The 27,780-nt window shown below is 36.1% G+C and overlaps 1 long non-coding RNA gene across 1 annotated transcript; it reads left to right on the plus strand.

Annotated features, from left to right (window-relative positions):
- Positions 1–466: 466 nt before the first annotated feature.
- On the plus strand, positions 467–27,036 carry LOC129037537 (uncharacterized). Its single transcript, XR_008502838.1, has 4 exons — positions 467–553; positions 1,546–1,667; positions 26,348–26,422; positions 26,751–27,036. It is a non-coding gene; the product is annotated as an uncharacterized LOC129037537 (long non-coding RNA).
- Positions 27,037–27,780: the final 744 nt, after the last annotated feature.

Consider the following 27,780-nt stretch of genomic DNA (forward strand, 5'->3'; position numbering starts at 1 on the left):
ATTGCATCTTTTAATTTAAGATAAAACTGTAGAAAAAAACTATTTCTTGCAAAAGATGTGAGCTTTCAGATGTGACATGAAAATGAAGGCAAAGGTTTCCCTTACTCTTTGGATACTCCTGTACATGCCTTCAAGAGGCCCCAATAATTCACGCCTCCTGGTATTTGTACCCTGGTTTACCCCCTTCTTATTCTGTACAAGGGTCAGTCTCTGTAACCACTAGCATTCAGGAGAAGTGATGATATGTCATTTCCAAAATCAGATTACAGAAATATTGCATCTTCCTATTTAGATGAGCACCTTCTTGCCTTCGGATCACCCACTCTGGGGGAAGCTGTGTCATGAGTAGTTCTATGATCAGGCCCATGTAGCCAGAAACAGAAACCTCCTGCCAAGAAGTGCATGAGTCATCTTGGAAGTGACCCTCCCCATTCATGCCTTCAGATGACACTGCAACCCTGCTGGCAGTCTTTACTGAAACTTCTTGAGAAATCTTGAGCCAGTACCACATAGCTAAACTGCCAGATTCTTGACTCACAAAAACTGCAACATGGTAAGTTTTTTTCTTTTTTACGGTGGGGGGGGGAGCTGTTAGTTTATTAGGTAACAATAGATAACTAATACAATAATATACCCTCATATAAAAAACAAACAAAAGGTCCTGGGTTGTTGGCCTTGCCATGTTGTTTCTCCTCAGTTAGTTCTACTGAGGATCCATGCCACTTGGCTAGTTTAAGTTATAGTTTTGTTTGTTTGATGAATTTGAGCTCCTTATTGTTATTGAAGATATGGATATTCTATTTATTAAACTGCTCTTGGTTCTGCTTTGATGGAAGATTTTGATTCCATTTGCTCATCTCTTTTCATTTTTTTTCTACATTCTTGCCATACTTTACACATTTACTTTACCATCTGTGGCAGATTATAGATGGCCACAATTTCTTTGAAACTTCTCCCATCTAGATGTGACATCTATTCACCCTCCTCTTGAATCTGGGTCTGATTATGACTGCTTTGATCAACAGAATGTGGAACTGACACTATGCCAGTTCTGGGCAGGCACACATATTCTCTTGAGCCCTAAGCAGTCATACAAGAGGTCTAATTACTCTTCCAGAGAGACTACATAGAGAGGCATTGAAACTACATGGAAAAGGGGAGACCCAGTTGAACCCAGCCCTCCAGAAATCCCTACCAAAATATTGGGTATCATTGAGTCTGACATTGACCTTCCTGACCAGCTTGGCCTTAGATGAATACCAAGTAACTCCTATTAATGCCACATGGAACAAAGGAATTGCCAACTAAACACTTCCCAAATTCATAACCTAGAATTTGTGAGATGTAATATATGGGTTTTGCTTAAGTCACCAGGTTTTATAGTATACAGATATATGTATTATTATTATGTATAATTATGTATTTCACAAAAATATATAATCAGAATATTATCTATCAATTTATATATCTTTTAGTGTATATTATTGTTTTTGCATAAATTCTAATGACTTCTAAGTTTTAGTATTTTCATTTCTTTTTTTTTAGACGGAGTCTCGCTCTGTCGCCCAGGATGGAGTGCAGTGGTGCGATCTCGGCTCACTGCAAGCTCCGCCTCCTGGGTTCACGCCATTCTCCTGCCTCAGCCTCCGTGGTAGCTGGGACTACAGGTGCCCGCCATTAGTTACTTTTTAATGTTTATCCCTTATCTTCATGCTCTCAATATTTTTTCATTGATTTCAACATCATTTTTTGTTTAAAATCACCTTTTTTCGTATTAGAAAATTTATTCTCCCCTTTACTCTAAGTATTATTTATTTTTAGCCTTTAAAAATGTTAATATCACCCACTGTTAAAATTAGAGAACTGAGTGATATTTGAAGGAAAAATAAAATGTTGCTATTTTTATCTATGTACTTTTATAAGGTTTAAATATTTACTATAGCAATGCATTTGTGAAGTGTTTTATACTTGAAAGGAAGAAAACAAAAGACCAAAAAAGCTTCTATTTATTCTTAACTTTTTAATGTTTTAATTTCTAAATTTATATTTAGGTTTATTATCAAGTTGTGATTCTACCCTTCTTGGCAACTTATAACATTTAAATTCTGCTTTTTATCAGAATATATTTCAAACTCAATCCAATAAAAACAATAATTTTGTATATTCTCAATAGGGGAGATTTTGTATTAAAAAGTTAAAAGTCAATAGATAAGAAAAAATGTCAATAAAATATATCCAACATATATTTTATCACAATTAAAGTTTGGTCATCCAGAACATCTGAATGTTTTAATGTCTACAGCACTGAGCACTAGAGAGCCTAGACATTTTGACCCATAATTTCTGCTGCTGAAAAAAAAAAAAAAAAAAAAAAAAGAAAGTAACTGAAGACTTCCTGAAATTCTAATACCTCAAACCAATTGGAAAAAAACTTGCCTAATCCAATCAAGCAAGTCCTCAGTGAGTAGCAACATAAACGAACACATAAATTTAAGTCAATATTTAAGTCAATATTTTTATTAAAATTCATACTGTTAAAGCCAAGATAAAAGATATTACAGGAAACATCTTTTTCCATAAAATCTGAGTTTTGGTGTCTTTTTGGACTACTACTTGGAGGGCATACAAGAAAGATGCCAAGACTTTAGCTCAGAGCCTGGAAAGGACAAGAGAGGCAGGTGTGATTTTGTCCTTTAGAAAGGATTGGTTACGGCTGCAACCAAGAGTCATCTGGTATGCTGAGTTAAGGAAAAACAGTGAATTCAGTCTGGCTACTGGCTTAAAAACAGCAAAGTACAGCCCAATCTTCTATAACCCTAGAGACAAGAATTAGGAATATTTACCTTAATGTATATCATGCAGAGCTTCTTGAAATACGAATGCTTCCAGAGAACTGATCTTTATCATATTTCTACGCAGAAAAAAGGTGGACAGAGTTTGAGTGGCTCCTCTAAAGGAGGTGGAAATGAGTCAGCACCCCCGAGATGTTGAGACTAATTACTTTACCTGACTTTCTGCTGTAGGATGAAACCAGCTAGACTAGTGTTTGATTATTGACCTCCTCTGAAAAACACATGTCGATTCCCTGGGATCATTAGACTGTTTATTCCCCCAAAACTTTTTGGCTGAGGTGGAGACCCAGAAATGGTAAATGGCAGGTTTGAGGGGTTGTAATCAATTCCCTGCTTCTCTGTCCACTGCTTTCTGTTGATGCTACATAATACTTACTTCCTTGTTGACTTCAACAACATCCACCAGCATAGTAGTCTGTGGTTAAGAGTGAACGAAATTTCCTTTAGTTGTCTGTCTCATTTGGAGCAAACAGGAGAACACTATTATAGTCAAGATTAAGTCACCCACATAGAAAAACCTCTATCCTGAAAACTGTAAAATGCCAGCACCAGTCTTACCTTTCCCACTAGCCTGAGACAAGTTACTTGACTTCTGTGGACATCAGCTTTCCATTGTCATTCTGAGGAGACTGAAGTAAATAAGAAGTTTTTAACAAAGACTTTGTGGACTTGGAGAGGTGGTGGTAATAGAGAAGAGAGCTTCAAATACTCAGAAATGTAGTACAACTTTTAAGTTGTACTACATTTTTTTTCTGAGAATAAGTTTTAATCATTTTTAAAGAGGTTTGTGACCTAAAATTGTTGAGAACTAAATATTTTTATTCTGTACGCATATATTGAACAAGGCCTTGGGTTAGTCAAAGTGGGAAACGCAAAATGAGTGAGACAGGTACCCAAATCATCAAAATCAAATGTACAATATGCTACTTCCACAGAGACGAAAAGACCATAGTATTTATAGAAGTGAGAGATTATAGCTGTCTGGAGGTAGGGAAGTGAGAATGGGGGAATACTTCAAGGAAAATAGTTGAGGTCTGTGCATGTAAAGAGAGCAAAGTAGTTAATGTAAAAAGAATAATAGGAGCTAAGCATAAATGTGAAAAAACCTATGGGTGGTGGTTGCAGTGGCTCACACCTGTAATCCCAGCAATTTGGGAGGCTGAGGTGGGAGGATCAGCTGAGTTCAGGAGTTCGAGACCAGCCTGGCCAACATGGTGATACCTTGTATTTGTTAAAAATACAAAAATTAGCTGGGCATGGTGGCACAGCCTGTAATCCCAGCTACTTGGGAGGCTGAGGTATGAGTATCACTTGAACTCAGGAGGCAGAGGTTGCAGTGAGCCGAAATCATGCCACTGCACTCTAGCCTGGGTGACAGAGTGAGACTCTGTCTCAAAACAAAACAAAACAAAATACCCTATGAGTGTGAGGCAACAATATGCAGTCAGACACATTTGGCTAAGATACCAGATATGGGGAGAAAAGAAGGAGAGCAGTAAAGCATACAGCCAAGTAATATATTTTAAAAATAAAAATAGCACACACATGGAAACACAAAACTAGCTAAGACTTATGCTAAGTCTATGCTAGTGCTTAGATCTCAGTGGTTTTTAATTTTGTGGAAATATGTGCTTGGCTTCTATTAATACAAAATATCCCACACCTGATGTCAGATAGATGGATGAATAGATAGATGGATAGATAGATAGATAGATAGATAGATAGATAGATAGATAGATAGAAACTTCCTTTCAACTTACAGAATTACTATACATCTGTGGATGTAATCTATGCTGTTAATTCTCAATATTCATGGAATTATGTTTACAAAAATGCTGTGAGCACTGAATTAGCAAATACTGAAACATTCTTCCTAGAGAAAAGACAGGAAGAGGTTCCTATAAGCCTCTGGTCACATTTTTATTAACAGATCAATATATAACTTTGTTTTATGAATGTTTCTGTTTAAAGACACCTTTTCTTAAAGGTTCACTCAAGAACTGCTGAGTAAATAAATGTTGGTTCATGAACATCGAATTTATGACCTACAGCACTATAGGCCATATGTGAATTAAGCGTATCAAGCACAGATATATTCTCTGTGAGGTTCATTGCAGCCTTCCTGTGCTTAGGAACACTAGTCAGCACTTTGGGACTACACTTGGGGGCCATTTTAAATGGTGAAATCACTAACAAGAAGCACACAAGAGTAAAAACCACGGCAATAAATAGACTACGGAAGGATCCTTGTTTACGCTATTATACATGAAACAAAAAGGCAGAGTGCTACCTTGTTTAACCTCAACTGGGCATATGTGCATTGAACAAGTCAAATTTTTTTCACTCTGCTCATGTCTGTGAATAACCTCAAAAGTGCCCCAAGCATTTATTTTGGGTTACAAATAAATAAATTTCAGCAAGTAGGTGAATTTGTAAATATAGAAACTGTGAATAATGAATTTTGACTATAAATGTACATCTATATGTATATATATGTGTGTGTGTGTGTGTGTGTGTGTGTGTGTGTGTGTGTGTGTGACCCCAAAATTCTTATTTTAAAATTCTAACCTGTGACATGGTGATATTTAGAAGGAAGGCCTTTGGGAAGTAATTGGGTCATGACATTGGAGCCCTTGTGAATGGGATTAATACTCTTAAAAGAAGAGGCCAGAAGTGGAACAAGATGGCAGAACAGGAGATTGCACTGATTGTCCCCACCATGCAGGAACACCAAATTTAACAACTATCTACACAAGCACCTTCATAAGAACCAAAAATCAGGTGAGCACTTACAGTACCTGGTTTTAACTTCATGTTACTGAAAGAGGCACTGAGAAGGGGAGAAAAAGCCGTCTTGAATTACTAAAGCCATCCCTCCCCCTAACCCCTGTGGCTGTGTGATATGGAGAACCTGTGCACTCGTGGAAGAAGAACACAATGACTGTGAGACTTTGCATTGAACTTGGTTCTGCCGTCACAGCAGAAAGCAGAACTGAGCTGTAGTTAGCTGATGCCCATCCACAGAAGGAGCATTTGGACTGGGCCTAGCCAGAAGGAAATTACCCATCCCAGTGGTTGAACCTTGAGCTCTGGCAAGCCATGCCACCACAGGTTAAAGTGCTATGGGGCTCTGAATACATTTGAAAGGCAGTCTAGGCCACAAGGACTGCAACTTCTAGAAGAATTCTATTGCTGAGCTAGACTCAAAGCCAGTGGACTGAGAGGGCACACAACCTACTGAGAAACCAGAAAGGGTGGCTAAGGGAGTGCTTGTGCCTCCCCTGCCACAATCCTAGTCTGCATAGCTTATGGCTCCAAAAAAGACTCCTTCCTTCTGCTTGAGGAGAGGAGAGGAAAGAGCAAAGAGACTTTCTCTTACATCTTGGATACCAGTTCAGCCATAGTAGGATAGGGTACCAGGCAGAGTTTTGAGGCCCCCATTCCAGGCTCTAGTTCCCAGACAACATATCTAGACACACCCTGGGCCAGAAGAGAACTTGCTGCCTCACAGGCCAGGAGAGAGTAGCATAACATATTTAAAATGCTGAAAAACATTTACCCTAGAATAGTATATCTGGTGAAAATATCCATCAAACATGAATGAGAAATAAAGACTTTCCAAGACAAACTGAAACTAAGAGATTTCATCCATTCCAGACCTTTCCTACAAGAAATGCTAAAGAGAGTACTTCAATCAGAAAGAAAGGACTTTAATGAGTAATAAGCAATCATGTGAAGGTAAAAAAAAACTCACTGGTAATAGTAAGTACACAGAAAAAATACAGAATATTATAACTCTGTAACTATAGTGTATAAATTACTTTTATCTTAAGAAGAAAGGCTAAAAGATGAACCAATCAAACATAATAAGTACAACAACTTTTCAAGACATAGTGCAATAAAATATTGATAGAAACAACAAAAAGTTAAAAAGCAGGAAAATGAAGTTAAGGTGTAGAGTTTGTATTAGTTTTCTTTTTGCTTCTTTGTTTTTTTATGCAAAGACTGTTAAACTGTTATCAGCTTAAAATAATGGTTTATAAGATAGTATCTGAAAGCCTCATGGTAACCTGAAATAAAAAAAATACAGCAAATGCACCAAAAATAAAAATCAAGAAATTAAATCATACCCCCAGAGAAAATTATCTCCACTAAAAGGAATACAGGAAGGAAGGAATGAAGGAAGAGAAGACCACAACAAACCAGAAAACAAATAGCAAAATGCCAGGAGTAAGTCCTTACTTATCAATTATAACATTGAATGTAAATGGACTAAACTCTCCTATCAAGAGACATAGAATGGCTGAATGGATGAAAAACAAGACATAATGATCTGTTGCTACAAGAAACACACTTCATCTATAAAGACACCCATACACTAAAAATAAAGTGATGAAAAAAGATATTCCATGCCAATGGAAACAAACAAATTAAAAAAAAGCGGGAGTAGCTATATTTATATCAGACAAAACAGATTCCAGGACAAAAACTATAAGAAGAGACAAAGAAAGTCACTGTATAATAATCAAGCAGTCAATTCAGCAAGAGGACATAACAATTATAAATGTATGTGCACACAACACTGGAGCAACCAGTTATATAAAGCAAATATTGTTAGAGTGAAAGAGTGAGATAGATCCCAATACAATAATAGCTGCACACTTCAACAACCCACTTTCATCACTGGACAGATATTCCAGACAGAAAATCAACAAGGAAACATCAGACTTAGTCTGCATTATAGACCACATGAACCTAATAGATATTTACCGAATATTTAATCCAATGGCTGCAGAATACATGTTCTTTTTCTCAGCACATGGATCATTCTCAAGGATAGACCATATGCTAGGTCACAAAACAAGCCTGAAAACATTCAAAAATTTAAAATAATGTCGAGCATCTTCTCTGACCACAATAGAATAAAAAAACAAAAATGACAAGAGGATTTTTGCAAACTATACAAATAGATGAAAATTAAACAATGTGCTCTGGAATAACCAGTGGGTCAACGAAGAAATTTAGAAAAAAATCAAAAAAATTACTGAAACAAATGATAATGAAAACACAACATACCAAAACCTGTGGGATACAGCAAAAGTGGTACAAAGAGGAATGTTTATAGCTATAAATACCTACATCAAAACAGAAGAAAATCTTCAAATAAACAATCTAGCAATGCATCTTTAAAAACTAGAAAAGCAAGATCAAACCTAACCCAAAATTAGTAGAAGAAAAAGTAATAAAGATCAGAGCAGAAATAAATGAATTTGAACTGAAGAAAACGATACAAAAAAATTAATAAAACAAAAAGTTGGTTTCTTGAAAAGTTTAACAAAATTGTCAAACCTTTAGCCAGACTAACTAAGAAAAAAAAAAAGAGAAGACTCAAATAAATAAAATCAGAGATGAAAAAGGAGATATTACAACTGATACCACAGAAATTTAAAGGATCATTAGTGGCTACTATGAGCAACTATATGCCAATAAATTGGAAAATTTAGAAGATATGGATAAATTTCTACACACTTGCAATTTACTGAGATTGAACCATGAAGAAATTCAAAACCTGAACTGACCAATAACAAGCAATGTGATTCAAGTTGTAATAAAAAGTATTCCAGCAAATAGAAGCCTGGGACCCAGCCTTCACTGATAAATTCTACCTATCAAACATTTAAAGAAGAACTAATAACAATCATAACCAAACTACTCTAAAAATAGATGAGAAGGGAATACTTCCAAACTCATTCTATGAGGCCAGTATTACCCTGATAACAAAACCAGACAAGACACATTAAAAAAGAAAACTATAGGCCAATATCTCTGATGAATATTGATGCAAAAATACTGAACAAGATACTAGCAAAATGAATTCAACAATACATTAGAAAGATCATCCTTCATGACCAGGTGGGATTTATTCCTGGGATGCAAGAATGATTCAATACACATAAATCAATCAATGTAATACATCACATCAACAGAATAAAGGACAAAAACCATATGACCATTTTCATTGATATTGAAAAGGCATTTGATAAAATTCAACATCCTTTCATAATGAAACCTCTCAAAAAGCTGGGTCTAGAAGGAACATACCTCAACACAAGAAAAGCCATATGCAAGAGATCCACAGCTAGTATCATACTGAATGGGAAAAAACTGAAAGTCTTTCCTCTAAGATCTGGAATAAGATAAGGATGCTTACTTTCACCACTGTTATTCAACAAAGTACTAGAAGTCTTAGCTAGAGCAGTCAGAAAAGAGAAAGAAAAAAGGAAGAAGTCAAATTATCCTTGTTTGCAGATTATATAATCTTATATTTTGCAAAACCTAAAGACTCCACCAAAAAAAACTATTAGAACTGATAAACAAATTCAGTAAAGTCACAAGATACAAAATCAACATACAAAAATCAGTTGCATTTTTATATATCAATAGCAACCAATCTGAAAAAGAAATCAAGAAAGTAATCCCATTTACAGTAGCTACAAATAAAATTAAATACTTAGGAACTAAATTAAAGAAGTAAAAGATTTTTACAATTAAAACTACAAAACACTGATGAAAGAAATGGAAGTGGATTCAAAACAAAAGGAAAAAATATTCCATGTTCCTGAATTGGCAGAAACAATACTGTTAAAATGTTCGTACTAGCCAAAACAATACACAGATTCAATGCAATTCCTATCAAAATGACAATGACATTCTTCACAGAAATAGAAAAAAAAATTCTAAAATTTCTATGGAACCATAACAGACCCAGAATAGCCAAAGGTATCCTAAGCAAAAAGAACAAAACTGAAGGACTCACATTATCTGACTTCAAATTATACTACAAAGCTATAGTAACCAAAACAGCATGGTTCTGGCATAAAAACAGACACAGAGACCAGTAGAACAGAATAGAGGACCCAGAGCTATATTCATACATCCACAGTGAACTCATTTTTGACAAAGTTTCCAAGGATATGCATTGGAGAAAGGAGAGTCTCTTTGATAAATGGTGCTGGGAAAACTGGATATCCATTATGTAGAAGAATGAAACTAGCCCCCTATTTCTCACCATATACAAAATCAAATAAAAAATGGATTGAAGACTTAAATCTAAGACCTAATACAATGAAACTACTAAAAGAAAACTTCAGGGAAGCTCTTCAAGACATTGGAGTGGGCAAAGACACCCCACAGGCACAAGAAACCAAAGCAAAAATGGACAAATGGGATTACATCAAGTTAAAAACCTTCTGCACAGCAAAAGAAACAATCAACAAAGTGAAGAGACAACCCACAGAATGGGGTAAAATATTTTCAAATGATCCATCTGACAAGGTATTAATAACAAGAATATACAGGGAGCTCAAACAACTCTATAGAAAAAAACATAGTAATCCAATTCAAAAATGGACAAAATATTTGAATAGACATTTATCAAAAGGTGACATAAAAATGGCAAACAGGTACATGAAAAGGTGCTCAATATTATTGCTCATCAGAGAAATGCAAATCAAAACTACCAGATATCATTTCACCCCAGTTAAAATGGCTTTTATCAAAAAGACAGGCAATAACAAATGTTGGTTAGACTGTGGAGAAAAGGGAAACCTCATACACTGTTGGTGAGAATGTAAATTACTACTACTACTATGGAGAAAAATTTAGAGATCCCTCAAAAAACTAAAAATAGAGCTACCATATGATCCAGCGATCCCATTTCTCCATATATACTCAAAAGAAAGAAAATCAGTGTATCAGAGAGATAGCTGCACTCCCATATTTTCAGCAACACTATTCTCAATAGCCAAGATTTGGAAGCCACATAGAGGCCTGTAAACACATGAATGGATAAAGAAGATGTAGTACATATACACGATGGAGTACTATTCAGCCATAAAAAAGAATGGGATCCTGTCATTTGCAACACCCTGGATGGAACGGCAGGTCATTATGTTAAGTGAAATAAGCCAGGCAGAGAGACAAACACTGCATGTTCTCACTTATCTGTAGGAGCTAAAAGTTGGAACAACTGGACTCATGGAGGTAGAGAGTAGAAGGATGGTTCCCAGAGGCTGGGAAGAGTGGTGGGGGGTGGGGGGTGGGGGCAGGGAGGAAGTGGGGATGTGTAACGGATACAAAAACACAGAAATAATGAATAAGACCTAGTATGTGCTAGCACAACAGGGTGACTGTAGTATGAAATAATTTAATTGTATATTTTAAAATAACTAAAAGTATAATTGGATTGTTTGAAACACAAAGGATAAATGCTTAAGTTGATGGATACCCCATTTACCGTGGTGTGATTACCACACATTTCATGCCTGTATCAAACTATCTTACGTAACTCATGAGATAGTCCACTCTCCATTTCCATCCAGGGTATTGCAAATGATGGGATCTAAATATGTACACTTACTATGTATCCACAAAAATTAAAATAAATTAAAAACAGAAAAAACCAGATAGCTAACATTCTCTTTCTATAAGTGAGGATACAAAGAAAGAGAAGTCACAGCCTGCAACCTGTAAGAGAATGCTCACAAGACCCAGACCATGCTGGGACCCTCATCTCAGACTCCAATCTCCAGAACTGTGAGAAATAAATTTCTGTTGTTTATAAGCTGCCCAGTCTAAGACTGTCATAGCAGCCAGAACTAAAACATGTATATATACCTACACATCCTCCATGCAAATTACAGAATTACTATGTAGGAAAATTCACACAAAGTAAATGATGATGTTAAGGGTTATTTTGTTGTCTTCTAAATACTCAATATTCATTCTAAATGGGAAACCAAATAATACTCTGAAATTGGCTTGGTTAAGATGAAACTGGAGAACATTACTCACATTATTTGATGGTTTAATAGTATTAAGCCAAAGGAGGCAAGTCCTTGGTGAAATGGAATATTAAGTAATGCGTAAATTAATATAAATGAAGATGCTTTGGGAAAGTTAGCCAAGTACCCCTTTGGCTATGACAGCCTGGATTTTCAACTGGTACAGGGAGGACAAGTATTTTTGTGGCAACATCTCAGGGAAAGTAGGCTTGTTTCCAAATGGCACCCACATATATAGTTTTAAAAGATAAATTGTTTCTTTTGATTCCTCTTTCCAACTTTTATTTTTGACTCGGGGGTACATGTGCAGGTTTGTTGCATGGGTAAATTGTGTGTCATGGGGCTTTGGTGTACAGATGATTTCATCACTCAGGTAATGAGCATAAATGCCATAGATAGTTTTTCAATCCCCATCCTCCTCTCACCCTCCACCCTGAAGTAAGCACCAGTGTCTACTGTTGCCTTCTTTGTTCCCATGTGTACTTAGCATTTAGCTCCCATTTATAAGTGAGAATATATGGTATTTGGTTTTCTGGTCCTGCATTAATATGATAATGGCCCCCAGTTCCATCCACATTACTACAAGGGACATGATTTCATTTTTTTGTTCGCTGGATAGTATTCCATGCTGCATATGTACCATATTTTCACATCCAGTACACCATTGGTGATCATTTAGGTAGATTCCATGTCTTAGCTATTGTGAATAGTGCTGCGATGAACATACACACGCATGTGTCTTTATGGTAGAACGATTTATATTCCTTTGGATACATACCCATTAATGGGATTGGTGGGTCGAATGGCAGTTCTGAGTTTTTTTGAGAAATCTTCAAACTGCTTTCCACAATGGCTGAACTAATATACATTTCCACCAGCAGTGTGTAAGTGTTCCCCCTTCTCTGCAACCTCACCAGTATCTGTTATGTTTTGACTTTTTAATAATATTCATTCTGACTGGCATGAGATAGTATCTTATCATAATTTTGATTTACATTTCTCTAATAATTAGTGATATTGACCATGTTTTTCATATGCTTGTTGGTCTCACGTGTATGACTTCTTTTGTGAGGTGTCTGTTCATGTCCTTTGCTCATTTATTTAATAGATTTCATGCACGTCCATGTGAAGAGACCACCAAACAGGCTTTGTGTGAGAAACAAGGCTGTTTATTTCACCTGGGTGCAGGTGGGCTGAGTCTGAAAAGAGAGTCAGCGAAGGGAGATGGGGTGAGGCTGTTTTATAGGATTTGGGTAGGAAAGGAAAAAGGGGGGTTGTTCTCTGGCAGGTAGGAATGGGGGTCACAAGGTGCTCAGTAGGGGAGCTTTTGAGCCAGGATGAGCCTGGAGAAGGAATTTCACAAGATAATGTCATCAGTTAAGGCAGGAACAGGCCGTTTTCATTTCTTTTGTGGTGGAATGTCATCAGTTAAGGCAGGAACCGGCCACCTGGATGTGTACGTGCAGGTCACAGGGGATATGATGGCTTAGCTTGGGCTCAGAGGCTTGACAATAGAGTTGCTTATTTTTTGCTTGTTGATTTAAGTTTCTTATAGATTCCGGATATTAGACCTTTGTTAGATGCATAGTTTGCAAATATTTTCTCCTATTCTGTAGATTGTCTGTTGACTCTGCTGATAGTTTCTTTTGCTGTGCAGAAGCTCTTTAGTTTAATTAGGTACCACTTGTCAATTTTTGTTTTTGTTGCAATTGCTTTTGGTGTCTTCGTCATTAAACCTTTGCCAGGACCTGTGTCAAGAATGGTATTTCCTATGTTTTCTTCTAGGAGTTTTTATAGTTTTAGGTTTTACATTTAAGTTTTTGGTTCATCCTGAGTTGATTTTTGCATATGGTGAAAGGAAGGGGTTCAGTTTTCATCTTTTGCATATGGCTAGCTAGTAATCCCAGCACCATTTATTGAATAGGAAATCCTTTCCCCCATTGCTTGTTTTTGTCAAGCTTGTTGAAGATAAGATGGTTGTGGGTGTGTGGCTTTATTTCTGGGTTCTTTAACCTGTTTCATTGGTCTATGTGTCTGTTTTTGTATCAGTACCATGCTTTTTTGTTTACTGTTGCCTTGTAGTACAGTTTGAAGTTGGGTGCTGTGATGCTTCTGGCTTTGTACTTTTTGCTAGCTAAATTATTTCTTAATGAAGGCACATAAATAAAAATAAAATAACTCCTATCTTACCTGACCCAAGGGAGAAAATATTGCGACTAACCTGGAGGAAGTGAGGCTGAGTTTGAGTATGAATGCGTAGAGAATCAGGTGGAAAGGTGCCAGATTCAGGTAATGATGAGTTCCCATTTCCTCCAGAGATCCACTTGGTGACAGGCAGGGACCACCAGGAGTGAATCCCAATTACTTCCTCATTCTTCTCACCGAACCCTACCAGCGTTGACTTGAAAATATATCTCAATAAATGCACATCTTTCTCTACTCCTTTCTCTTGACACTTCAACCAAGAGACCATTCTTTATTCTTGAATAATCTAAGCCCCCTTTTTCCCATTATTCTCCCTACTTGAAAAGATTTTCCTCTAGCCCTTCAATGGATGGCTGATTTCCCTCCCTCAGACCTCAGCTTAAATGTCTTCTACTCACCAAAGTCTTTCTTGTTCAGTCTGTCTGATCCTAGGTGTCCTTGCTAGGTCCTCAACTGTTTATTTCCTTCCTATAGTACTACAGCATGTAGTGATCTTGCTTATTCACTTGTTCACATGATCATTATCTATCTCCTTCCCCTGGCATGTAAACACCATGAACACTAAGAACATACCACCTTGTTTACCACTAAATCCCCAAAGCCTGGAAAAATGCTTGCCTCAAATTAGTTACACACTGTATGTTTAATGAATAAACATAAAGTCTACCTAAGTCCTTAAGTAGACTTTCTTAATAATCCTACAAAATAAAGACAAATTAGTGAAATTATAACTTATAATTGCATTGCAAGATTACAATCCTCTGGTTGAATTTTATGGCTTTTCAAATTGAGGCCAGGAATGTTCAGCATGTAATCCTAACCATGCTGGTGAATTTGTAAAGTAGGCTGTTGAGTGCCAGCTTTCAAATATCACTAACACCACCTGTTAAGACATTTAGTTTGTTGCTTAATATAATATATAACACCATCTATCTCCACAAAGTTTCAGCAGTGTCATGAAGGGAATAGGGCAAGAACAGAATTTATTAAGAATTGGAAATTTTGTGTAAGATGGAGGAAAAGTGAAAGGGAGGACTTGATTAGGATTGCATAAGAATTAACCAACTTTTCTGGACTGCTGGAAATAGCAAGGTAAAGATGCTGGCACAGAAGATTCAAAGATCTTTCCAGTAATATAGACAGTAAGGTTTAGTTGTTTTGCTTTATTTTGTTTTGTTTTGTTTTGGAGGGCATGAGGACTTAGGTAGTTTTGGTTCTCAGTGTCCAAGCAATGTAGGGCAGATGATTTTGGTTTCAGGGTGAAGGCTGGATCACAGTAACACCTTTCCAATTCCATGCTCCCACAACTAAACCAAACCAAGAGTTTAGAACTAAATGGATTATCTTCCCCACTCCTTCAAAATGTACATTTTAAAAACAAGTTTCTAGGAAAAAAGCTACATGTTTAATCTGATGAAGTAGGACAATTTTAAATGAGAAAAAGTATGAACTCCATTCAAATCACATTGCTGCTCATGAGGCACCCCTGAGGATAGCTATATTTACAAGATATTGATAAGAATTCCATTAATACATATTAATATTTCAGTCTATTTAGAAAAAATACATATTCACTTAAAACTCGTTCTTTGCTTTTGTTAGGTATAGCAGCAAAATATAAAACTTCCAATGAGATTTAATATGTGGATAAATAATCTATTTAATATGATATGTGTATTTTAGCACCTAATGAGGGAGGGACCACATAGTTTGAATTGCATAATCTATGCAGTAGAGAGTGGCTTTTGATTCAATTGCTCAATTGAATCAATTAAATAACATGCTTAATTGATTGCTTTTCTCTCCAATAAAAATAACCTTATTGGACTGAATATGCCAAAATTCCAATCAGATATTTTGAAGTTACTTGTAGTCAGAAATTAGGATATTCAATATTCTTTGTCAAAAAAATCTCATAGGTTTTTACAAGCATCCATAAAGTCTCTCGGATTAGAATTTTTTAGGTTTGACCACAGACCTAACCATTTCTGAAGACAAAATTGATCAAATATTGCAATTTTATATGGTACACCTTAATAGAATTTGAGAGCTGGATGAGGTCTTCAAAGACATATGGTGCAATCAAAACTCCTATTGGAAGCCAGAGCTTATTAGAGATAAACAGGTTGCAAGAGTCAGTCAGCTTGTGGTCAGACATAGGACTGAGAATCCAACTTTCTGACGTTTGCCCACTGCATTCTGCTCAGGGTTCATGCCTTGACTTCCTGACAAGTTTTAAAAGTAACATCTTTTAAAAATAATTGTTGCATTTTGGATAATCTAGGCTATTGATTCATTCAATATGTTTAGCTTGGAAATGGTTGGACTTTTGCTTCAGTCCTTAGTTAATGGAATATTATTTCACAATAAAGTGAGATTGTCCTGTCTTTCTAGCTTGGCTCAAAAGCCTCCTGAAAAAATTTATTTTGGAACAGCTAATCTTCTTAGTAGACTCATTGTCCTTTAACTATGATCCAGTATGCTTAGGCACATACAAAGGAGTTTCTGTTAATTGGCTAATGACAGACACACAAGACTCAAAACTCATTCACAACTCTAATTTCAGCATCAATGTCTGTAGAGCACTCAGTTCCTTAAAGCATTAAAACAATCGCAGATCAAACTATAACAACTTGACACTTTCATAATAATTTATTTTATAAAGCTTTTTCTGCAGGTTGGAAATCATTGCATAATTCACTATAGAGCCCCTTTTATGAGAGTCAACGGGAGTGTAGTTGTGCCTATTTAAATTTATACTAGGCTCTGGGATTGAGTCATGGGATAGAGCATCAGATGCCCACAGAAGCATTGTCCACACTATCCCTGTGTCCCTGTGGCTTCACAAGAGGTGGAAGACTGCAATTCCTTCAAAAGGGAAGGAACAAACTTATTAGCCTTGCATGCTATTTCACTGCATGTTTATAATGGTGCCTTAGGAGGAAAAAATTTTTGCCAATAGAAAAAAATAGATTTAGAAAAAAATTCTAAATAATAAACTAATAAATAATAAAACAGATTTTTTCTATTGGCAAAAATTTTAAACACTTGTTGTGTAAAATGTGGGAAAATGGAGACCTCAGGGTAAGAATGTAATCTGGAACAACAACTTTAGAAAACAATATAAGAAGGTCTTGAAAGTTACACAAGTCCATTCTATATGGCCCAGTAATTTCATTTCTATACATACACTGTAGAAACATTTTATATCTCTGCAGGAGGATAGTGTTGTATAAATTATTGGTGTTGTATAAATTTATATTTTATCGGTGTTGTATAAATTTATCTTGGTGTTACATAAATTTATAGTTTACTAAATATTCCAGAGTTTGAGCACCTTCTTATTTCTGGTGGGTGAGGAAGGGTCACAAAAGTTCTTTCTTCTGTAAATTGCTTTTAAATTTTCTTTGCCTGTTTTTAGTTGGGCTGTTTATCTTTGTCTTATGATTCAGGAAGCATTTGTTTCTTAAGTCTAACTTATTGAGTTATGTTTATATACACTAAAATATATCTGTTTCAAGTGTAGAGTTGAATTAGTTTTAATATACACCATTTAACTAAAACCACATCCAGATAAGAAATATTTTCCTTATGGCAAAAGTTCGTTATGTCTATCGGTAACCAATCATATCTCTCCCCTCCTACCCTCGAGCCCCTGGAAACCACTGATCATTTTATTTCTCTGGAAATGTTTATTATTTTTCCCTGGGCCCTGACAATCTTCCAATAGAAGTTTTGCCACTATTTTCTCTTGATAGACAACTACTCTCAAGGCAAGAGCTAGACCTACCTCTCTGGGTTCTCTTTTCTTAGACTTTGCATCAATCCTAGGTCCCCTTACCAGCTGACTTCCTGCTACGTTTGGCTAAAGGGAGGTTAAAGCTCTCCTTGGGTGGCACCTTCTTTATGGCTCTAATTCTCACTAGGCTCCCATAACGTTTTTCAATACTTAGTCAGAAGTTGATCACTCCTTTTTAGTCTTCATTTTCTTTTTGCACAGAGTTGCAAAATCAATGAGAAGTAAGAGCTTAAGGACTTTTCACTTTTTTTCTGAGTATGCTTATGGTCACATGCATGCCTGTAGTGTTTTAGAATCCCAGAAATATCTTAGGGCTTTTCCAAAACTCCTACTGAATTTTTGTTTACCTGATTTTTCCTTTTAGCTTCATGGTTTGTCTACTGTTTGCCTCAACAGTCATTCATGGCTTCAGTCAGACATAAAGTTAAGCAATTGCCTGTGATTGTTTTTGACAAACACCCTCAGAGAAGAGGCTTTTTGCACTGGTAGCTCTGACTGAGGTCAAATAAAGACAGCCTTGCAAGTGAGGTCTTAAGTAAACCATCAACAGGACAAGTAATGGCAATGCTCTGGCAAGGGTCTTTGAAGAAGCTCCAAACCCTTTCTACTTCCAGTTGCAGCCAGGCTGCCAGTTTTCACTCTGATGCAGACTGTCAGTTTTCAAGGCTACCACAGAGCTGGATGCTAGAAAGTGGAACTATGATAAATTAAAACGTCGCAAAGCTTTCTGTTCTTATTGAGATTCTGCCACTTTTCCTGGGGTGGGGCGGGGAGGGTAGGGAATGCACTTCATGTTGCTGCAAGCCTTTTGTTAGCTTTTAGAGTTCTGGAAGTTTTGATTTTAACAAGTTCTTGCCATTTTTCTCATTGCTTTTATGGAACAGAGAATTTTCAAAAATCTTTAATCTGTTATTTTCACTAAAGTCCTACAATCAGTTTTAAATTCCCCAACTGTCTTGATTCAGGTTAAAAAAATATTTAAATTTCCTTGATGATTCATAAGAAGAGTGTTTTTCCCTCCCCTTCTAGATACAAATTATTATTCTAATTATGCTGCCTAAAATCTCTAGTTAATAGCTTACTGTGCACCTAGCATCAGCTAAAGACTTAATAGAGATTGAGTATGAAGTATGATTCCTTTGTAGTTACAAAAACAAGAATATAAAGACTATTTTAAAATATTAATAGAAATTATTTACATAGTTATTTCTTCATTAGAAGCAAAACCTAGCTGATGAAATTATGTCTTTTTCCCCAAAAAAATCCAGTATTCTAATTTCAATTGGCACTATTTTAATTAATGAGAGACTTCATAATAAATCATTTGTCAAAATTATAAATATACTAAATTTCACACTGACATATATCTGAATTGCTTTAAATTAGATAATTTGTAATGTGATTCATCTTCTTCAGGCAATACCTCTTGTAGCAGTGAAATGGATCCATACATTCTTTTGTTTGCCTTTTTGCTCTGTTCTGGCACATCACATAAGTTTCTTGGAAAACAAAAAAATTTCTTAAGAGTTTTTGGTTTTGTATGCTTTCAACAATACCTTTGGGTAGCCAAAATAACACTTGAAATGCATTCTCCATTGTCTCTCCCAAAGTACTTGAAATGGTCTAATTTATAAAACAGACCCTCTCAGGCTGGGCGTGGTGGCTCACGCCTGTAATCCCAGCACTTTGGGAGGCCAAGGCAGGTGGATCACGAGGTCAGGAGATCAAGACCATCCTGGCTAACACAGTGAAACCCCATCTCTACTAAAAATACAAAAAAAAATTAGTTGGGTGTGGTGGTGGGCGCCTGTAGTCCCAGCTACTTGGGAGGCTGTGGCAGGAGAATGATGTGAATCCAGGAGGCAGAGCTTGCAGTGAGCAGAGATCGCACCATTGCACTCCAGCCTGGGCTACAGAGCAAGACTCTGCCTCAAAAAAACAATAATAATAAATAAACAAATAAATAAATATAAAACAGACCCTTATAAAAGTGACATATTTCAGCAAAATACACTCCATGAGGTATTTTATTACAATTTATGAACAATTCTATGGATGGAAAAAGTTACACATACAATCATGTTACAGCCTCCCACATCTGTAGATGTCTTTGTTGCTAGCGCTTTCTGAAAAATTCTGACACGAAATATCACTTGGCTTAGTAGAGATGATAAAAAAATAACAGGCTATCTGAAAGAATCAGCATTAATTTTCTATCTTTTTGTTCTTGCTTGGCGTATCTCATTTTACCCTTTTTATCTGGGAGAGTTTTGTGGAATTAAGAATCTAGCTTCACATTGGAGGCCCTGCTGGAAATATGGATGACAGAAAAGTTTGCTAATATTGTCAAATGATCAGTAACCACAACAAGAATGCAATTAGGTGCAGAAGAGATGTATTTCCACCTGACTTTTAAACCATGAAACTGTGTGATAATTCTGCAAAGTTATATTTTGTCAGCAAACAAGCTGCATTGGCAGTTCCCATAGGCAAAGTGCCAGACAGCTCATGTACAAGGGAATTGAAACATTGAAAGGTATTTCTTCCCTTAGTTCCTTTCATAACCGTACATACCAGTTATAGTTAGAGGGAGAATACTTGAAATTATTTTTGGAAGATAGGGGAACTTTTGGGTGAAAAAGGTCTACAGAATTTTGCCTGTAAAGTCATGCTAATCTCTGTACAGAAATGTCTGACAATTCAGAAGCTGAAACGCAGCAAAATCTCTACTTTAAGTGTCAGATAAAGCCTAACGTCAAAGGAAAGGGCAAGAGTCTCAGGAGAGAGGTAAGCAAATAAAACTAGCTCTACAATAACCACAATGTCATTTAAAAATCTGCAGTATCCCTGCCAGATTAAATGTACTGAGAATTTATCAACCCTAAAAACCTAGGAAATGTCCTCTTATTGAAGGTACCAGGGCCCTGGAAACATTCTCTTCTCTAAATTTTCTCAGTGAACTCCAGAATTCTCTTATATAAGCAATATGGAATCATAAATTTGTTTATCTAATAAATTACAAAGATGACTAGCAGCACATCAGAATTAAGGGGTATCTTTTACCTATTGTTCTCAGCTTTGGAGCTGTGGCAAAAACTCTGAAACAATTAAAAGTCTCAATGTACATACTGTTAAACATATACCTGATAACAGTCAGGGAATAATTATAGTGGTCCAGACAAGGAAAAATGGCAACTTGAACTAAGCTTCTGTTGATATAAATAGACTTGGACAGAAAGATATTATAGATTGAATATCTATTTTAAAATTAACTAGGTAATAAATTTGACTTATGTTGGAGGGTAGGGGGAAGATAAAAGTAGACCCCTAGATTTTGGACATGACAAACTGGATGAATAATGGTCCCATTCATCATAGAAAAAATAATTGAAAAGGATTATATTTGATGTAACCAAATCATGAGAATGATATTGTACCTTTGAAGTTTGAGAATTTTTTCAGATATCTGAGGGACCATATTGAGTGTATAGTCCAATATGTGTCTGGAGTTCAGAAAAGAATTCTGGACTAGAGAAAAAATATCCGAGAGCTATAAAAAAATAAGTACATGGTAATTGAAGCCATGGTTAAAGATAAAATTTCCTGGCTGGGTGCAGTGGCTCACGCCTGTAATCCCACCACATTGGGAGGCCGAGGCAGGTGAATCACTTGGGGTCAGAAGTTCAAGACAAGCCCAGCCAACATGGTGAAACCCCATCTCTACTAAAAATACAAAAATTAGCCGGGTGTGGTGGTGCCTGCCTTTAATCCCAGGTACTCCAGTGGCAGAGGCAAAAGAATCACTTGAACACAGGAGGCAGATGTTGCAGTGAGCCAAGATGGTGCCACTGCACTCCAGCCTGGGCAACAGAGCGAGACTCTTCTCAAAAAACAAACAAATGAAAGATGAGATTTTCTAATATAAAAGTAAAGACAAGTATGAAAAGAAAAAAGATCTACAAATGAAATTCAAATAATCCCAGTAATTAATGTCCCACATGAAGAGAATGTGCCCCCAGTGAAGACAAGAGATTAAATGCCAAAGAGGTAGGAAAGGAAACCAGAAAGATATATTATTTCAGTAACCAATAAAGAGATCATTTAAATAAATGAGGCATATTCAGTGATGTCATATTGTGCTGAGACACTTATAAATAATTTTAAATCTCCATTGCATTTGATAGCATGGAGGTGGTTGGTGACTTTAGCCAGTCAGGTTGGAACAGGTTAAGGGGTGAGTGGAGGGTTGAGGAAATAGCAGCTGCAAGTAGATGCAACTCTCTTGAAAGATATGCTAGGAAATGAGAGAAAACTAAGATAACAGAGGGAAGAGGTGGTGGGGTAAAACGTGTTTTTTAAAGAGTTGAATAGATCTGAGGATATTTAATTGCTGCCAGTAAGAATATCATTAAGAAATACAACAGGGTTACTATAAGAATACAGTGCATATTTCATATAGCTAGAAGAGATTTTGAATATTGTCACAAAAAATAAATAATAAATGTTAAAAGTGATGGATGTGGTAATTACCCCAATTTGGTTATTATACTGTGTATTTGCATTGAAACATCACATTGTATCCAATAAATATATATAATTATTATGTGTTAATTAATTATAAATAAAATAAATAAAGTGTTAATTCTCAAAGAAAAGCAATATAACCAACAGGGTAAATTTCTTTGAAAGACAGAAGATGAAAAAAGAAAGAAAGAGAGAAAGAAAGAAAGAAAGAAAGAGAGAGGGAGGGAGGGAAAGAAGAGGAAGGAAGGAAGGAAGAGAAAGAAAGAAAGAAAGGAAAGAAAGAAAGAAAAAGAAAAAAGAGAAAGAAGGAGGGAAGGAAGGAAGAAAAAGAAAGAAAGAAAGAAGGAAGGAAAGAAAGAAAAGAGAGAGAGAAAGGAGGAGGGAAGGAAGGAAGGAGAGAGAGAAGAAGGAAGGGACAGAAGAAGGAAGGAAGGAAGGAGGGAAGGAAGGAATGAATGAATTTAGATAGGATATGGGAAAGCAGAAACCCTCAAATATAACCAAAGAGAAGAAAAAGAGAATGATTATGTGTTATGGCTAATTTCATGTGTCAACTTCACTGGATCACAAGATGCCCAGATATTTGGTTAAATAGTATTTCAGGTGTATCTGTGAGAGTATTTCTAGAAGAGATTCATGTTTCAATCAGTATGCTGAGTAAAGCAGATATCCCTCTCCAGGTGGATAGGCATCATCCAATCCACTGAGGGCCTGGATAGGACACAAAGGTAGAGGAAGAGAGAATTTTCTTTCTACACCTGACTGCTTGAACTACTACATCAGTCTTCTCCTGCCCTTAGACTGGGACTTACACCATCAGCACTACCAATTGTCAAATGTTAGGACTCATACCAGAGCTACACCATTGGCTTTTCTGTGTGTGTGTATGTGTGTGTGTGTGTGTGTGTGTGTAACATATATATGGAGACAGAGAGAGAGAGAGAATGCACCAAAGGGGAAAAATACAAATAAGAATGAATGCTGACTTCATATGAGAAATAATGCATCCCACAAGACAATGAAACGGTATTTTTAAAGAGCTAAAAAAAATTTTTTTAGTCACTGCTAACCTAAAAGTCTATATTCAGTAGAATAACCTTCAAATATGAAGGTGAAGTAAAAACATTTTCAGACTAACAACGCTGATAGACTTCATTGCCAGCAGATTGGCACTATAAAAATTGGTGAAGGGAGTACTTCAGCTTCAAGTTATGATACCAGATAGAAACACAGGTCTACAGAAAGAACTGAAGAGCATTAGAAATGGCAAGTATGAAAGACTTTAGTGAATAGTTTCTTTAAAAAATAATTACCCACTTAAAGGAAAAATAATAATAATCCATTATGTAGTTTGTAATACATGTAGAAGTAAAACATATGAAAACAGTAGCATAAAAATCAAACATTAAATATATTACAGATGAGTTATTAACAAATATTTAAACTAAAATTCTAAAGATTTCAGAAGCATATATAGGAGAACATAATTTATGAATTGGAGTAGTAACATATTTTTTGGATGAGAAAAAAGAACAAAACCAAGGAGAATGATAAGTTCAAATATACTGAATTGAGTAGGATAGGGAAATATAAACAAAAATACAAGACAAATGATAAACCAGGAAAAGATATTTATCCACAAATTGCAAAGAATTAATACTTAGATTACTATATAAAGAATAAGGATCAAGTCAATAAGTAATAAAAGAGTGATCTAAAGCAAATAAAATGACCGAAAGGTCAGTATTATTCATGGGGAGGAAACTAAAAGTATTAATAAATATGTTAAACACAACTCAGACTTAAAGAATTCAGGACAATTACCACTAAAACAATCATATGACACTAGTTGATGTTCATTCAACTGACAAAAAATTTAGAAGTCTGGCAATAAGAGGCTATTTTACTTCTCTTATGCTACTGATGAGTGTGAATTGGTAAATGCTCTTTGGTAAACAATTTGGATTTGGCATTAGCTGATAAAGTTGAAAATGCATTTTTCCTATGACCACGTAAGTTTCTTCCTGGAAACTTTAACACACATAGGCATAAGGGACATGGACAAGAATATTCATGACATCTTTGTTGATAACAGCAAAAACTGGAACAATCAAAATTCTGACTAATCAAAAAAGAAATAAATATATTGTATATATTTTTATAAGGGGATAATTCACAATAATTAAACAATAAACAATAACAGCAATTTAAAATAAGTACAAAAAGAAAATTTCAAAATGATAAATTCAGAAAACTATATAAGCTTAAAACAAAACAAAACTGGGTTTATGAACCCATACCTATGCATATTTATTCATTGTATGAGGTGATCAGATGTCTCACAATGATAGATAATTATAATCCACAAGGTTTTACTACTTTTGATGACAGAAACTAGTCTAATCTATCCTTGTTTCTCAATACAGAACATGTAATAGGGGCTTAATAAATAATTGATAAATAAATTAATGATAAAATTCAGGTTTCATGACTCTCAACTCCAATTCTCATCATATTTATGCAATACTAGGTAAGGCCTTTGTAAACATGCAATATATGTTGAAAGAGAAAAATTCGCTTGTCTTCAGAGCAGCTGAAAACGAAAACCAAAAAGCTTTGCTAATTTTAGCTTTAAAAAATCTCAAAAATTATGGGTAACACAGTAGCATTCCTACTCAAAGGACCATATATTTGAAATATTGTTCTCCAAATAACTATGCTTCCATGTACTAACAGGAAAAAGAATGTCAAACTCTCAGGCTACTTTTATGTATAATTCCAACATCTTTTCTTTTCTCATGAATGTCTGAAATTACATTGTTCTCCAGATGCCAGTCACAAGACCAAGTCTGACCCATCAATAGTTTACTAAAGACAAGCCCAAATTCTCACAAATCCAGAAAGACAAAACTGTAACACCACAACATTCTTAATTGAGATTATGATCATTGTAAAGCAAATCCATTTAATAGTAATTTTCCACCTTTTTTATTCTGCTACACCTCATATGTAAATATGTACAATAACAATTCCATGGGTACACCTAGCAAGAGGCATCATTCAATATACCCTCCAACTCACATTTTAGTTTCTCAAAAACTTTTATCCCAAGCAGAAAACACATACTGACTAGTGTGTCCTCCCCACTCTATCTCCTCCACTTACATCACTGGACATCTGTCCTTGATCTTTTAATTTGTGTCAGTCTAGGCCAGAAACACTATGTGGGCAAAGAGAAAGACCATTACAGTTTTACATTTATCTCTCCTCATCTGGGAAGTTGAGATACACAGGTGTGTGACAAAAGAATTTTGGAAAAAAAAAAATTAGAAGCTAGGGGATGTCATTTATGCATTATCCAAAATCTATTTTATTCCAACAGTAATTTAACTGTCTAAATCCACATTCACCTATGAAATGGTTTCATATGTGAGCATATGTATTACAGTAGAAAAAAGGCAAAGAACCACAGTTGTTAGGTAAATCTCAACTGCTTTGAGATCTCTTAGCGTAGTCCTGCCAGGAAAAGCAAGCCCAACTGGAAAATGTTTTTCCCTCCATCACAAAGTCAAATTGTAAGCTTATTACAAAGGCTACCAATAAGTGTCTGCTGTCCCCCTAAATTATACAATTACCCTTTTAATTCTTACAAAATAAAGTTCATATACCTAATAGGATAACAGTGATCTTTCTCTCAAACCATAATCCAGAACTTAGTGTGCCCTTCTAATCTACAAGATGAGAGTGATGGTTAATATTGTCAACTTGATTGAATGGAAGGATGCAAAGTATTGATCCTGGGTGTGTCTGTGAGGGTGTTGCCAAAGGAGATTAACATTTGAGTCAGTGGACTCAGAGAGGCAGACCCACCCTCAATCTGGGTGGGCACAATCTAATCAGCTGCCAGCTCAGCTTGAATAAAAGCAGAAGAATGTAGAAGGACTAGACTGGCTAAGACTTCTGGCCTCCATCTTTCTCCTGTGCTGGATGCTTCCTGCCATTGAACATTGGACTCAAAGTCCTTCAGCTTTTGGACTCTTGGACCTATGCTAATGGTTTGCCAGGGGCTCTCAGGCCTTTGGCCACAGACTGAAGGCTGCACTGTCGATTTCCCTACTTTTGAGGTTTTGAGACTCAGACTGGTTTCCTTGCTCCTCAGCTTGCAGATAACCTATTGTGGAACTTCACCTTGTGATTGTGTGAGTCAATACACCTTAATAAACTCCCTTTCATATATACATCTATACTGTTAGCCCTGTCCCTCTAGAGAACCCTGACTAATAACAATGAGTATGGATGTGCCCACAAGATCTCCCTTGCCAGTAGTGGTGGGGTAGAAGTATGCAGTCATCATTAGGCTCTGAGGCTTAACCAAGCTAAACATGATAATCTAGTACCCACAGTCTAGCTTCTTTGCTGTGGTGGGCTCATTAGGGATAAGAAGTGACTTGAGGAATGGAAAGAGAGCTAAGTTGTTATCAGTGGATTTAACAATATCATTCTCACTTGCAGTGTGCTGACTTCCAGGGCCAGTTCTTCAGAATCTGCTTTTTCTCCTGAAATCAGGCCATGTGAAAAGAAGATGTTGCCTCCTGGCACAGATCATTCATCCTGCCTGGTCCTCAGTCAAGTCTCCAGCAGCTTGGGATGTCTGAAGAATGACAAGCCTAAGAGTCAAGGCCCGGGGATGCCCAACATACATTCTATAAGTGGGGAAAGTGGATAAAATGTTTTCTGTGTGGAAAGGACAAATAACAGTTAATTTCTACTGGAAAAGTAAGAAAAACCATAATTAAAATTGCTCAAAAGTAAATTCTGATGCATGGCTTTGCTCTCCTGATGCGTGTTCCAAAGCCTTCAAACCCAGAGCACATAGCACCTTTTCTGTAATCCTTTACCCAGTACCTATCAGGGGACATAGTTACCCGCTGCTCTGGACCAAATCATCACCCATCTTTCTAATACTGTGATGTACTTGCGTGATAGTCAGCTTACCAATGTGTTTGAGTATGCAATGGGATTGCAAACTGATCAAAGATTTTGTAAAGAATATGAGGTTGGTAAGGACCATAGCAGTTTTAAAGGTGAACCATGAACCCCCATCACCAGAGCCAAATGAGAGCCCTTTAGTTCAAGCTGTATCCAAATGGGATGTACAAAAAACTGCTTCTCTTCAATATTTGGCCCGCATTTTTCCAATGGCAGCATTTTTCTCATCAGACTGGTGTCAACTGCCAACTTGTAAATAAAATATAAGCTTAGTTTTGAGCTGATTATGGGCAATATCATAACCTCATTTACTCAGACAAGCTACCCAAATCACAGACAGTTCTTTAACTGGCCACTTTTAAGAAAATACTTGCCAAATAATGGGCTTGTTAAATAGCAAATGTCAAAAACAGATTTCTAATGTGACTAACAGGCATTCACTGAAGCTGAAGCAAGTGTTTGAACCCAATGGAATGTTAATCTAATATGAATATGCTTATGCTAGCAAACACTAAAGCTAGATGAAAAGCACGACATAGTTTTAAAAGCAGTAACCTCATATAAATAT

This window comes from Pongo pygmaeus, chromosome 4 (genome assembly GCF_028885625.2).
Source record: "Pongo pygmaeus isolate AG05252 chromosome 4, NHGRI_mPonPyg2-v2.0_pri, whole genome shotgun sequence".
Lineage (NCBI taxonomy): Eukaryota > Metazoa > Chordata > Mammalia > Primates > Hominidae > Pongo > Pongo pygmaeus.